We start from the raw sequence: 13,151 nt of genomic DNA on the forward strand, positions 1-13,151 counted from the left end.
AACACATATAATATTAATAAAAATTGCGCTGTGTTAAATGGGAACCCTACCCCCGCGCTGTAGCTGACAACAACTGATGCACTGCCAAAACTTTCCAAGTGGATGTTGCTCTCCAGAACATCTGTTCTGCGAGCAGAAAACACGAGCATGTCAACACAATCAGAGCTTTCTGGCTGTGATTGTTTGGATCCCGAGGTGACGGCATGTGCATTACACCCCTACTAAGTGTAAATGCAAAGACTAATAAACCGGATAATTAAACCGATTCAGATCACATATTAACGCCTGGTGTAAATGGGCCACTGTCAGCAACTGTAGAACTACATTTTAATATCAACGTAGGTTTTTCCCGCAGCCCGAGATTATCTGATACGATTCTAAAAATAAGCTCGGCTGACGTGGCGTGTACAAAAAAAAAAAAAAAACGGGTTCAGACGGGAGTTGTTGCCTTATTATAGAATCAATCAGTTCGACTGTTGTAATCTAAAGCTTTGTGTTCACATACTGATGTCAAAGAAGAGAAAGTATGCCCTAATACTTAGTAAATTTTCCTGGTAGCTGTCTGAGTCTCTGTAAAGCTGTTCAGGGCACGGTTATGAAATCATTGTTTCGGGGGCGGGTTAAACTCTAAATCTGGCTACAATTGCAGTATTTCCCACACACAGGCTTTAATAGGGTGGGGTGCTTGGAAACACAAATGCGCAGGTATATGTGGAGAGCCACGTACGGCTGGCAGACCCAAACTACACCTCTTATCTTATCTGTTCCACTTTTAAGAAACAAGTTACAGAACCACCATTACTTTGATTTTCCAATGCAAGGCCGTTTCCTCTCTTGCTTTTCAATAAAGCCCCATTTAATCAACTTCTGTCCATCTGATTGGCCAATGGATATTTTCCATCCTGAGACACTTGAGACTTTTTTTTTTTTTTAGATAAAATAAAACGCCATGAAAAGGCCACCAGCCAGAGGAGGACACCGTGCACATCTTCCATCTCTTCCAGTCTTGTATTGATTTGGACGGGTACCAGTTCCAATATTGAATCATTAATAAAACAAAATGTTAACAGCATGTGAAAGTCGACAGGCATCGACGCTTGGTAGCAGTCCGGCCCTGGTTTCATACTGCTCGATTATTAACATTTTGCAGTGAGACAGTCCTGGTGAATGTCATGGCTGCAGGAACGAAAACAAAGGGGAGGACAGCCTTTGAAAGTGATGTGAATCAATCCCCGCTTTTAATAGACTTAAGCTACAGCGTGAGGTTGTAAAGATGATGGAGGTCAGATTTTGTAAAATAATAAATCAATACATGAACTGAGTCAGAAACTGTTGGCGTAGGCGTGATAGATAAGGAGCAGCCTCTGGACAGAAGACACATTACTTAGATACATGAAGCACAGTTTTGCCAAAGGGAACTGACCCAGTGCCTTGAACACGAACATGCAATCACTCACTGGTAAACAGCCATCAGGGAAAATGCCCTTGCTACTGATGAAAACTGGGGGTAGTTGCAGTATAACCCCAAAGATTGCACAATGCTGCAATTCCACACAGCACTGTGAAACATTTTAGCTTCTTTCAGATCCTTGTTTTGGCTCTGATAAAGCTCTTGTACGCTCCCTGATGCAGCAGACTGGCAAAGCATTTCATGTGCTGGTGAAAATATTGTAGAATTAAACAGGGAAAGATTCAAATATTCCTCTTAGTTTGGACTGAAATGGTGCTAGAGGGACATTGAGTACGGCCCAGAAAGCAAACAGATGCTAATTCTTCATCTGTTGGCTGCGTATGATGCATCTGTATATTCAAATATTTATCAAACATGTCAGGTTTTGTCTTTCCAACTTGTTGCATTGCACCTACGTGACCAGAAATCATTAGTTTTATTCTTGTTAGCTGCTTTACATTGTCAAGATTCAGTGTCCCTGGAGAATCTAAAATGTATCTTAAATCTTGTGAAGAACACTGAATACGTTTTGTCACGTTTTAATATTGTATTTTATTTGACTTTTACTGGCAACAGCACCCCGAACACACGGCTAAGTCAACAATACAAGACCAAAGTCTGAGTGATTATTCCGTCTCGACTAATTCTTCAGAGTTCAATTAGTGCCTACAAAAGTGTGAGCAGCGGGCGCATGCTGAGCCGAACACGTCTGCATTAACATATCCTTTAACACGTGTGCTGTTAAAAACGTAACACGGGCTCGGCTAAGCCGGAGGATTTTAAACAGCCAAGTTCGCCTCAGAGGTGTAAGCCAGGCTCCTTTCATTTCAGGAAACGAACCTGGGAACATGCACCTCTGCTCCCGGATTTGATTAGATTTTTTTTTTTCTTTTTCTTTCTTTTTTTTTTTTCTTTTAGCAATTTCCCAATCTGCGAGATGTCTGTTGTGTTGCTTTTCTCAACCCATCTTTGGCTCATTGTGTTTCAAATGGAGAGTTACATAAGCATCGCTCCCCTCTTGCTGTTGGATGGGTGAATAAGAGGAGATCAAAAGGGAGGCGATAGAGAACGAGTGTCTGCTGCCTTTTCCTCGTCTTTATTCTCGCCACATTCTGCCAATGCAGTTCCCCTCTAACTGCATGACTTGCCCTGGATTCTCTTGCTCTCTGCCTCTCTAGGACATTACACTTTAATCTCATGTTCTGTGCTGCTCTCTCTCTCTCTCTCTTTTTCCCCTCTTGCCTCTCTTTTGGCCTCTTTGCCTCTTGCTCCGTTCCCTTGTTCTCTGTGCATCCCTCCATCCATCCATCCATCTCTGCCTTTCTTCTTTAATCCCATGTTCTGTGCTGCTTTGGCCCTGAGAATCTCATTCTAATCTGCGGTCTCAATATGGCCTGGTATGACTGCTAATCCTGTGTTTGTACATGTACATACGCGCGCAAATGTGTGTTTATGCTGAAATGAGTTGCATGATGCAACATTTTGTTTGTGTCTTTTTTGTCTGGTTGGTGTCCTGCACAACAAAGCATCAAAGCCCACTGGCCCTTGTGTTTGCGTGTGTGTGTGTCTGTGTGTGCACTATATGTGTGATAGGTTGGGGAGGGGGTGCACACATTGTCATGTAAGAGGGACAAGCCTGTTGGGAGACTTAGGCTTCCTGATGCGTCCAAACACACACGCACACACACACATGCAGAAAAAGACTGCACGCAGTTGCACACATACGGAAAACGCGCGCACACACACCACTGCTCACATAAGGAGGAGGGAGGGAGACGGAAATGAGCCACGGCTAGGAGAGATGAGAGATAACATGCAAGTGGGAATTCTTTCTCTTTACAAAGTATAATCTCTCACTTTAATCCCCCTCCGCTTGTAACTCTCCGAAGCCCTGCTGTTTAAATCGGACTTTTTTTTTTTCTTCCCCGTTTCTGTGCAGAGGTTGGCTCAGCAGGTAGCTGCACGAATGCACACGCATCCACGTAAACACGCACACACATTTTCCAACAAAAGCTTTGCCGGCGTCAACATGTAACCGTCATTAGTCTCCGAGTCTAACCCGAGTCAAGCGTTTGCCCCCTTTCCCCGACGAGTGCACAGTCATCAGCGCGACCAGATCATACCTTTCTTATCTTTCTTTTTTTGCCGCCTCTCTCCCGCTCGCTCCCCTCAGGACATCCTTGTCATATCATCCTCTCAAGTTAACAGATATTTCTGCGGGTCCGTTAAGTCCCAGTCTGCTGCCTCTACAGCCGGGTGAAGGCGGCGCGCAGGGGACGCAGAGGATGTTTCCGTCTGTCCGCACCGAAGCGCCGCGTTGCGCACCAGTTATCTCCCACCCTGTTGTTTCACACTAGGCTCTACGGAGGGTTAATGTGTTGGGAGACGGTGTGTATGTGTGTGAATGAGAGAGAGGGAGAGGGAGAGGGAGAGAGAAGAGAGAGAGGGAGAGGGAGAGAGAGCGCTAACCTCGGATAAAGTCCCGTCTTTTTTGCTCTCCGGTGTCTTTTTGCTCTCGGTCCTGTCTGTCCGAGAGCTCCGCTCTGCCGACATCTATAACCTAAGTCAACTTCACTACTTCAACTCCAAAACGGCGTGTCATGTCGTTAATGCTACACACGGCTTTCCTCTCTCCTTAGAGGGCTCCGTGTGTCTCCCTGAGCGCAAAACACCGGCAATAGGTGCGACTAATCTCTATTTCCACCTCGGTTTATGGCCCGAGTCTTCAGGGCGCCTCAATCTTTCTAACCAAACCAACTGTGTTTAGTAACGGCTTGACAGGTGTCGCCTCCAGCGCACGCTCGATCCTCCTCCTCCTCCTCCTCCTCTCCCTCCCTCCCCCTCCTCCTCCCCCTCCTCCTCTTCTTCATCCCGCGCGGAGGCTACGCGCAGTGTTGTTTTCTATGCGCGTGTGCGTGCATGTGAGTGAGTGTGCGCGCGCGTGTGTGGTGGGGTGCTCTTTACAGCGGCTCTCTGAGCTCTGTTACAGGGGTTCAGCAGGTCACCATGGTCCAGCAATTACCGACAACTCACCATGCATTAGAGTGACAGGTGCTCTCTCTCTCTCTCTCTTACACACACACACACACACACACACACACAGTCCTGCAGACTGCTGGAGCTCAGGGGCCTATATGCAGCCGGTGTCGGGGCCCTTTAGATTAAGAATAGATGGATTTAAGTCTTTTGAGGGAAGGAAGGAGCAAGGCCTCACACTTGGAAGTGATGTAGAGAAGAAGGTGGTCCTTGCGTCAGAGTACATACATGACTGAGCCATCAGGATGTCAACTACAAGCTTCCTTGAGGCCTAACGACTGGTAATCAACACTAGTTGAATTGATATTGATGTGTTTTAATTCAGACGACTATGTGACCAGAGATTTTTATGTGCCTGAGAGGCACACCTTACAATTAATTTACATTTATTACCTTTGGGCAGTTGTCTCACAGTGGACTCGCCAAAGCGTGGATGCTGCACACGCAGCAGCGTTAAATGTAGCCTCGCTTGGCAGAACTTGGTCATGCCAGACCCGGGTGCAAACACTGGCACACTTCACTCCTCTCCAATCACGCCCACATGTACATTAGTTTATATGTGCGGAGCTCATCTGCGCGCAGAGCATCTGTAGAGGGCCCATGTGGGCCCCCTGGGGCTCAGGGTGCAGGTGCAGCTGCACCACCAGCACCCTCTGGCGCTCCTCCAGAGATGGCTTTGCACAATTTATTTCAGAAACTCCTTCTGTAGTAAGACTCATACAATATGCAGTATTACTGTAGTACAGATATTAATGTTTGCCAGGGTTGAATCTTTGAGTGTGGCAAACTGGTGCCAGTGATTAAGAGTTTTGCAAACTAGATAATGATCAGCATTCCCAACATAGCGTACGTTTGGCTTTCATCATTTTCACATTCTCCTTGATGTGAAGGTATTATGCAGTATCATGCTGTTTCCGTCCGTGTGTAAGTATGATTAAAAAGCTTATTATTGTCTCTTTGTTAGAACTACACCAGGAAAGTGTTCATTCATCTCCATGGTGCTATGTGCTCCTGAGTGCAGTGACCACGTGTGACTATGATCTTCTGTAATCCTGGCAGCGAAGTAGTTTTCCATTTTTCGTTGGGAATTGTTGTTAAATGGAGCGATCGTGTTGTAATCACTTTAATAATTTTTCATTTTGGTTCACAGTGTTCTTAATGAAAAACAGCAGTCGTACTCCTAGTGGAACTATTAGTGTGTCTGTGGTAAATCACTGTAATTTATCGTGTAGTTATCCCTCATGGTATCAGTTTAGTAGCCCTGTGCAGGCAACGCTTGTCTCAAGTAAACGTGGGCTTAAGCTGTGTAGTCCCTTCAAACTCCTTTCAAAATAAAATGCTAATTAACCGCGAATGCAAAGAAAGATGGCACAATTTAGAGAAGAACTGCGAAGAACCCCATGACATATTTTTATCTAGACTCATTGAAATGTTGATTAGATCATGTTGATGAGATTGAACATGATCTGATTTTCTATTCATGTCCTACTTAGTTCTCTGCATCACAACAACCGTTAAAACTGCTAAAGTTGGTCCAAAAGGTCAATAATTCATAAGTGAATGTTGTCTGTGTTCAGCAGCAGAGCTCTTGTACAGGTTAGTGGTTATTTGGCACTGGCCTAACCAAACACCACCTGGATGTTCAACTCTGGCTGCAGGTTGGACCAAAAAGACAAAATTCTTTCAAAGCTGCCCATAGTCCTCGAAAAGCGGGTTTCCGAGTGTTTTTACTAATAATTTATCCACTATAACCTGTTAGAGGTTTATAAGCTTCAGTATGCTGCAATATCCTGAAGGATGAGACACTTGACAGCCATCTTGGAAAGGAGTTAAGGAGTGCTGTAAGACTGAATGAATGGGAAAGGCCGCATTAAACGATGATGTCGAATCTACTCCAAGCCATTTACATTTGCTCTTGACTATTCAGTCCAGATTGAAACAACGTGATCGAAATCTCATTTCACAAGTTTCACAAATGTCACGTTAATTCACCACGTGGACACAGTAAAGTCTAGAAAGTCTGAAACCTACGCCTACTGTTCAAAGTCTGTCTGCTCTTGCCACCACAAAGATCAAACGGTCGTGAAGCTAAACTATTGTGTCTGTACAACAACTGGATTGACTTGATGCTTCCTGGTTGAACCATTATTAAGCACAATTTTAGGGTGGTGGTGGGTCTGTTACTTTACTTTTCCAAATATCTCTATTTAGTTTTCTTTTGAGTGATTTGTGGCTACACTGTAACGTCTCTGGTTGGTAAGTACTTAATTGTTACTGACCAAAAGCTTTTAAACCCAAAATGAGCGAACTAATCTCTTAGTCTTTCAGGACTTCCAGCAGTTGGTTTGCAGGTGGAGGAGCTTTATGTTTGATATGCTTGTGTTAACTCCACCTGTCAACACCACGGGGGTGCAAAGGGATTTTACTGTATTGTCAAAACATTTCAAAATCATTCCCATTGGGAGTCGGTCTAATAGACAGCTTTTGGTAACTTTATAAAGTCTGTATTTATAGTGCATCCATCTGGAGTTCAACTTGACAAACTTTGCGGTGCAACGTTTCATTATAAGTTAAAATGAAGTGTTTTGCCAACAGGCCGAGATCAAACAGAAATTCTCAGCATTCTCTGAATTGATTAGTTCAAGAATTACATTACGTTATTTAAAATAAATGGTTTGACCAAATATGAATTGCAGCCTTGATAGAAAAGGAATTAAAAACTTTCACTACATTTTTTTTGCCTCACTTGTTGAGAGTAAAACGGCCAGGGTTATATATAATATATATAATATATTTGTCTCCCTCAAATATATTTCGATGATTTCATAATTTTAGACTTCGACTGACTTCGTTGTTTGCCACCGAGTCCCTCGTATGCGCCTGCTCAACTGTGGTTATTTCCGTTTGCGCTGTGTAGTTGTTGAGAAAATATGCAAACTGTCTTCAGCTGTCACCAGTAACCCTAGACACGGGAGGGAAGAAGGGGAAAGTAAATCCCTCCAGCCTTCAGTTGGCCATTTCTCCACTGCTCATTTGCATGAAGTTGTTCTCTGGTCACCGTCATCTGTTACACCAGTTGCGTTGGCATCAATTGAAAAGCATTCATGGGACTGCCGACTGTTTTGCAGGATATTGGTGTCGTAGGTGTGAGCGTGTGGTAAGAACGTACAGATAATTAGCATCGTTAGCCTCCTCGCACGTCACTTGTAAATCTGCTTTAACACCAAATCAGTTCGCACTAATGTACACTTTGGAGTGGAGTGTTTGTTGCGCACAGGTGTGAATGAGACTGCGAGGAGCCCTAAAAACACATTCAGAGTGAGTGAGACTCTGCAGCTGGATTTGCAAAGGCAAACCAATAAAACACTGTAAACACAGGTGCAAGAAACAAGCAACTGGAATAAAATAAATTCCCTCCTTTTTTAATATAATTTTATCTCTCTGGATTATTGGGTTTGGATATTTTCGGAGAGAGTCTTCAAATTGTCAAATAAATATAACATTTAAGCTATGATCCCTCCTCTGTTGAAATGGCGAAGTCTTATTTATTTGTGCGCTCGGGTCTTATTTAATATTAAATAAAGGGGTTATCCTGCACCGCATCAGCAACACTGTTGTTTTCAACATGAGGACGGCAGCAAATTGATTGGCGTTCTCAAGTGGACCCAGCACATGATGGCTAGAAATGAAATGCCTGAAAGAGGTATAATGGTGGTTAGGACAAGTGGGTAGGGGGGAGAGAGAGAGAGAGAGAGAGAGAGAGAGGGGGGGGAGAAAGAGCAAGGAATACACAAACAGGTTGCACTGGGGCCTGGGGAATAAGGAGGAGAAGACGCAGGGAGAAAGAAAAATAAGATGGAGGGTCGTAGAAATCAAAGACAGAAGACTGGTTTAATACTTCATGGAAGTAAAGTAGATTTTAGCCTTGTTTCATCATCATCATCATTAGTCCTGGCTTCTAACATAATCCCAGAGAGAGAGGGAGATGTTCACTTCGCACACAGGTGATTAAACACCAGTTTTTACCCTGAGCCAAGCAGCAAATGAGACTTTGTATCCTCTCTTTAGTCACACACAGCCAACTTCCTCCACCTCCACCTCCTCTTCCTCTTCTGTCTGCTCGTGTTTTAAGCATTTAGCTCCTGCCCTTCACTGATGCATCAATCTATCCAGACCTCTCCGTCTGTGCCCCCCCTCGAGCCCCCCCCCTTCAGTGCGATTACTTACCTCCCAAGAAAGAAGAAGAAGTACACTCCATCTTGCTGTTTTATGTTCCCAGCAAATTTAGTCCTGTGTCTCCCTTCTCCACCCTCAAGTCTCTTTCACTTCATCTCTGTCTCTCTCGCTCACTCAGCCTCCGTCACCCCTCCCTCCTTCTTTCCCTCTCTCTCTCTCTCCCCCTCCCCGAGCCCTTCCTCCGTCCCCTGACACCTCGCTCTCCTCCTCCTCCTCCCCTCGCGCTCCCTCCCTGTCAACTTGCCCTCCCTCCTCCCTTCTCTCCCCCTTCTCTCCCCCCTTCGCTCCGTGTGTAGTTGTATAACTTATCACCCTGATCCCTTCCCCACTCGATAATTGGTGTGTCTCGGCAGCAGATGCTTTATTTAGTGGCTCGGTATTAGCTATTCCAATTAGTCATCTAATACCAATAAGAAAAAGAAACTGTTGGCCTTCATGTTTGCATCGCCATGGGAGGAGGGAGTTGTGTTTGCCCATGCAACAACTACGGCCAGTCTACACAAACACACGAGTGGGTAGGGGTACACGTGGGTTCTAACAGATGGTGAAACACTTTCCCCCCCGAGTATCGACATTACTCTCTCTCTCCATGCCCCCCCCCCCCCCCCCCCACCCACCCCCCTCCTTGCTCTCTCTAATTAACTAGGTTTCAGTAACAAACCTTTGGGCTTTGCCGTCGCCATGGTTACCCAAACACTGAGACTGTCTGCATTTGTATGTGCGTCTGTGCGTGACTGCTGGCAAGTGTAGTGTATGTGCGCGCACGCCTTGGTGTTCACACCCCTCCACTCCCGTGCAAAGTGTGTGCGCGCTTGTGTGTGTGTGTGTGTGTGTGTGTGTGTATGTGTGTGTGTGTGTCCACATCTCTGCCACTGCGTGATCGTGCATGCACATGGGTATTTTGGTTGCTTTGAAGCCTTTGTTTCCCCACCGGGCTCAGAGGCAGGTTCTGTCTCAAGCACCTATGTGTCCACACGGAGAAGAACATCAGTGGGCCATTACATGCGGACATTGAAAATTTATCAAAGCTCTATTGTGCCTTACATAAGACAATCAAAATAATTATATAATCCCATGAATAAAGATTACAAGTGGGATAAAGTAGTGAGACAGAGTAAAGATGCATTATGTTCCTGTCACAAGGAAGATGAGCAGGAACTCGGCACTCTTTCTCTGAAATACAAAATAACAAAGAAAACTGGATGTGTGTATATATATATATATATGGTTTGCCAGTAGTACACTGTAACATGGAGGAAGGGTAAGCAGTCCACCTCGCATTAGTGTCTGATAAATGGTGTGATGCTGTACAAACAGAGAGAAGAGCATTTTAAGGGTTCACTGTGCTTTAAACGATGTAGGTCATACGTCGTGTTTTCTGGTCTAGTGTGAAGGCAACCGTCTTTATAACAATCTGCGTCGGAGCCTCGGCTCTAAGAACTCCTCGTCTTCTTTTGCACGTCTTTTTTTTTTTTTTTTTTGTCTTGATTCATTAGATTGTGGAGATAGCGGCCCACACTTTCATTCTCTCCTCAGAGGCTCTCGTGGTGTTGCTCTCGTCGTACGCCCGACCAGTGACAGTTGGAGGGAATAAAAGATAAAAACGACGGCTTCGCAGAGAAATACACATCCAGACCACTTTCAGACGTTTTTTTGGACCTGGAGAGAGAGTCACGGTCACGGTGGCCGTTTTACTATCATTCGGTGTCATGTTTGTTTTGTTTCCGAAGGTACCTGCCCAAGCACAGACAGTGTTGCATCTCACAGCTACAATGGAACGTGATTGCAGACAATAATTTGTAGCAATCTGAAATATCAATTGTCTGGTTTCGGTGTCTGTCTCTCTGAGGAAAAAAAGAAGTTTCACAGACTAATGCCAGACTTGGTAATGCAGAAGGGAATGAAGTCACTTTTTTTTTTTTTTGGGGGGGGGGGGGGGACTGGAGAAGTTTCACCATTTCCCGGTGAATCCTGCTCCGCTTGGACTTATGATGATGACATTACTGGACATAATTTCAAAGCTTCAGTTCAAGTTATATGTTAAACACGTTGTCTGGCTTTAATACAGTTTTCAGGTTTTCAAGCTATTTTTATAATTAGTCTCAGGTAAACTGATGGATAATCAGCTCTTTGTCTAACTTACAGACTTTTCCATCATTTTGTATTTGTGATGATTGTTGGTGACAGTATTTGAAAGCGCCCTAACCACGCGGCCGGCGTGTCGCAGCCCCGCTGTACTGTAGTTGCTCGGTCAGCACCAGATATCGGACAGTTTGCAGCTAACCGGTGAGCATACTGGAACGTTTAGCAGCTACAGAGTCTAATATTTCCCAAAGGAGCGAATGATTACAAAAACAGAGCTCAACGAAAATGAATATTGGACTTTCACAAAGGTGGAAATAAGCAACGCTGACAAGTTCACCATCGCAGCTTAAAAGAGTTCTGTTCACATCTTGTAGTTGCTGCCCCGCGTGGCTCAGAAAAATCAATCATTGCAGGTGTATGTTTTAACAGAGCCCCACTTAGTCAATCACTGGTTTGAAACTAGCTCAGAGTTACTAAGAGGTGAAGAAGAAGTGAGAAAAACCCCGATGTCTCCGATGGGCTCACTGTTTCACTCCACCGCCAGCCTCCTTGTGATGACTGTGGCTTCGGTTCAGTGCTTTGTGTCAGAGCCGCTTCCTGTTTTGTCAAGTCAGAATTTTTCTTTCTTCGAAAAAAGAAACCTTTGATTACTCAGGACTTCATATGGCCTGGGGCGTGTTAGTCCACACCAACAAGAATTAACAAGACCCAGTATGTGATATAACCCTGACGCACAGCCTGCAGCTAATTAGCACAGGATGAATGGGAGACTTAATGGAGACAATTTATTTGTCTGAGGTTTTACATCCGAGTAAGCTTCATTAAAGTTCATCATAAGATCCATCAGCTCTCCGTGCTCCTCGAATAGCACCAACACTGTCACACTAAACAGTCTAAGAATACTGTACGGAGCTCACATTTCAAATTAGAGGGTGGACACGTTCACTCTGGGAGATGTTAGTGAGGGAGTAAATCACAAATACAGAGAAGTGTAGCGTGTTAAAAGGCTGAAAGTAAGTGGTATTTACCATTAATGAGGCAAAGGAGGATGGTGAAAATGTTAAGAGGGGTAGAGGATCCCTGAGAGCGAAGGACATCTGTGGGATGTGGTTTCTCTTATTCGGTCTAAAACCCACTTCTTTCATGGACAATCCAAGAAGCCACGATATCTACCGTCGAGGGGTAAATAAAACGAGAGACACTCCTCTTTTTGCTCTTACGTAACTCCGTGACTCTCGGACCGATTATGTGCTTATCTGATTATCCAAACGGTGGAAATCTGCTGCAAGAAAAACATGGTGTTCATGGTCAGGTTGGAGTTTGGAGATGTCCTCGGGCTAACGCTGCTGCTTCCTCCCGTTCAACAGATATGCGGGTGAGAAAAAAAACTTATACTGTCAAAAGCAGCCCCATCCAGCCTTATCACCCTGCCAGCAATTTAAACCATTTAACTGTATGCATTGACTTGATTCAAGTGGGGAAGGTAATGATTTGGGACACAGTGGCCAGCCAGGCTGCTAACATTAATTCAGCGTTTGTCTTGCTGTAAAAAAACAAAAAAAGAGCTCATTATGTTGTTATTTTATTTAAGTAACAACCAACTCCTTGTTATCCAGGTAGAAAGTTGCTTTGTGATTGACTTTTTTTTTATACCTAAAAAACAAATTGAACCGTATTTCCTGTCCATTTATTCACACAGAGTTGTTTATTATCTTCTGACTATAGCCTCAGCACGGGTTTATTCATCAGCTTTGCGTGCAGTTAAGTTGTTCATTCTTAATGCGATGTGCCTCTTGGTTTTCATTGATGGAGCTCGCAGCCCGCTGCTTCTTATTCTATCCATCTAATCAGGGGCAGAGTTACACCTGCAATGCCAGGTGAATGCAATTAACTCACTGGTTGGCAAAACCAGCAGTACTGCGAGCCCCGAGGACTTGGATTGAGAGCCACTCCTGTTGAGAAATGCTGACACCAGTAACAAATTATGTTCTGAAGGACAAATGTGGAGACACACTTTCTTTCCAGCAAGTAAACATAAGCAAAAGCCTCAAGTCTTTTTTTTATTTTTTATTTTTATTATTATTTCCACCCAAATGTTCAACTTGATTAAGTCTTTGAAGACTTGAGTTTCTCGAGAGCACACCTAAGATGAGATAATTATTATCCCCGTGGAGAAAACCTACACACGCATTCGGTAGCACAAAGGAGGAAATTCTGAACTCATGTGGACTGACGAGGCGTTATTATTATTATTATCGTGGTTTTTATTATTTTGAAAGACATATTGGCTGAGGGACGCTTGAAACACTTTCTCATGAGGTAATTTCCTCAAATACTGTTTGTT

The 13,151-nt window shown here is 44.2% G+C and overlaps 2 protein-coding genes across 5 annotated transcripts in view; one reads left to right on the forward strand and one right to left on the reverse strand.

Annotated features, from left to right (window-relative positions):
• flrt1b (fibronectin leucine rich transmembrane protein 1b) overlaps window positions 1–8,848 on the reverse strand; it is a 34,449-nt gene extending 25,601 nt beyond the window's left edge. The window contains exon 1 of one of the 3 annotated variants that reach the window (XM_047585505.1): window positions 8,714–8,848. The gene's annotated coding sequence lies outside the window, so the exon portion shown is untranslated. Of the gene's footprint in view, window positions 1–3,573; window positions 3,862–3,919; window positions 4,239–8,713 lie in introns of those variants that run through there. The other 2 variants (XM_047585506.1, XM_047585504.1) reach the window with 2 other exon arrangements.
• macrod1 (mono-ADP ribosylhydrolase 1) overlaps window positions 1–13,151 on the forward strand; it is a 110,542-nt gene that overhangs the window by 47,942 nt on the left and 49,449 nt on the right. The window lies entirely within an intron of this gene.

The sequence above is a fragment of the Mugil cephalus genome, chromosome 5 (assembly GCF_022458985.1).
Source record: "Mugil cephalus isolate CIBA_MC_2020 chromosome 5, CIBA_Mcephalus_1.1, whole genome shotgun sequence".
NCBI classification, from domain to species: Eukaryota; Metazoa; Chordata; class Actinopteri; order Mugiliformes; family Mugilidae; genus Mugil; species Mugil cephalus.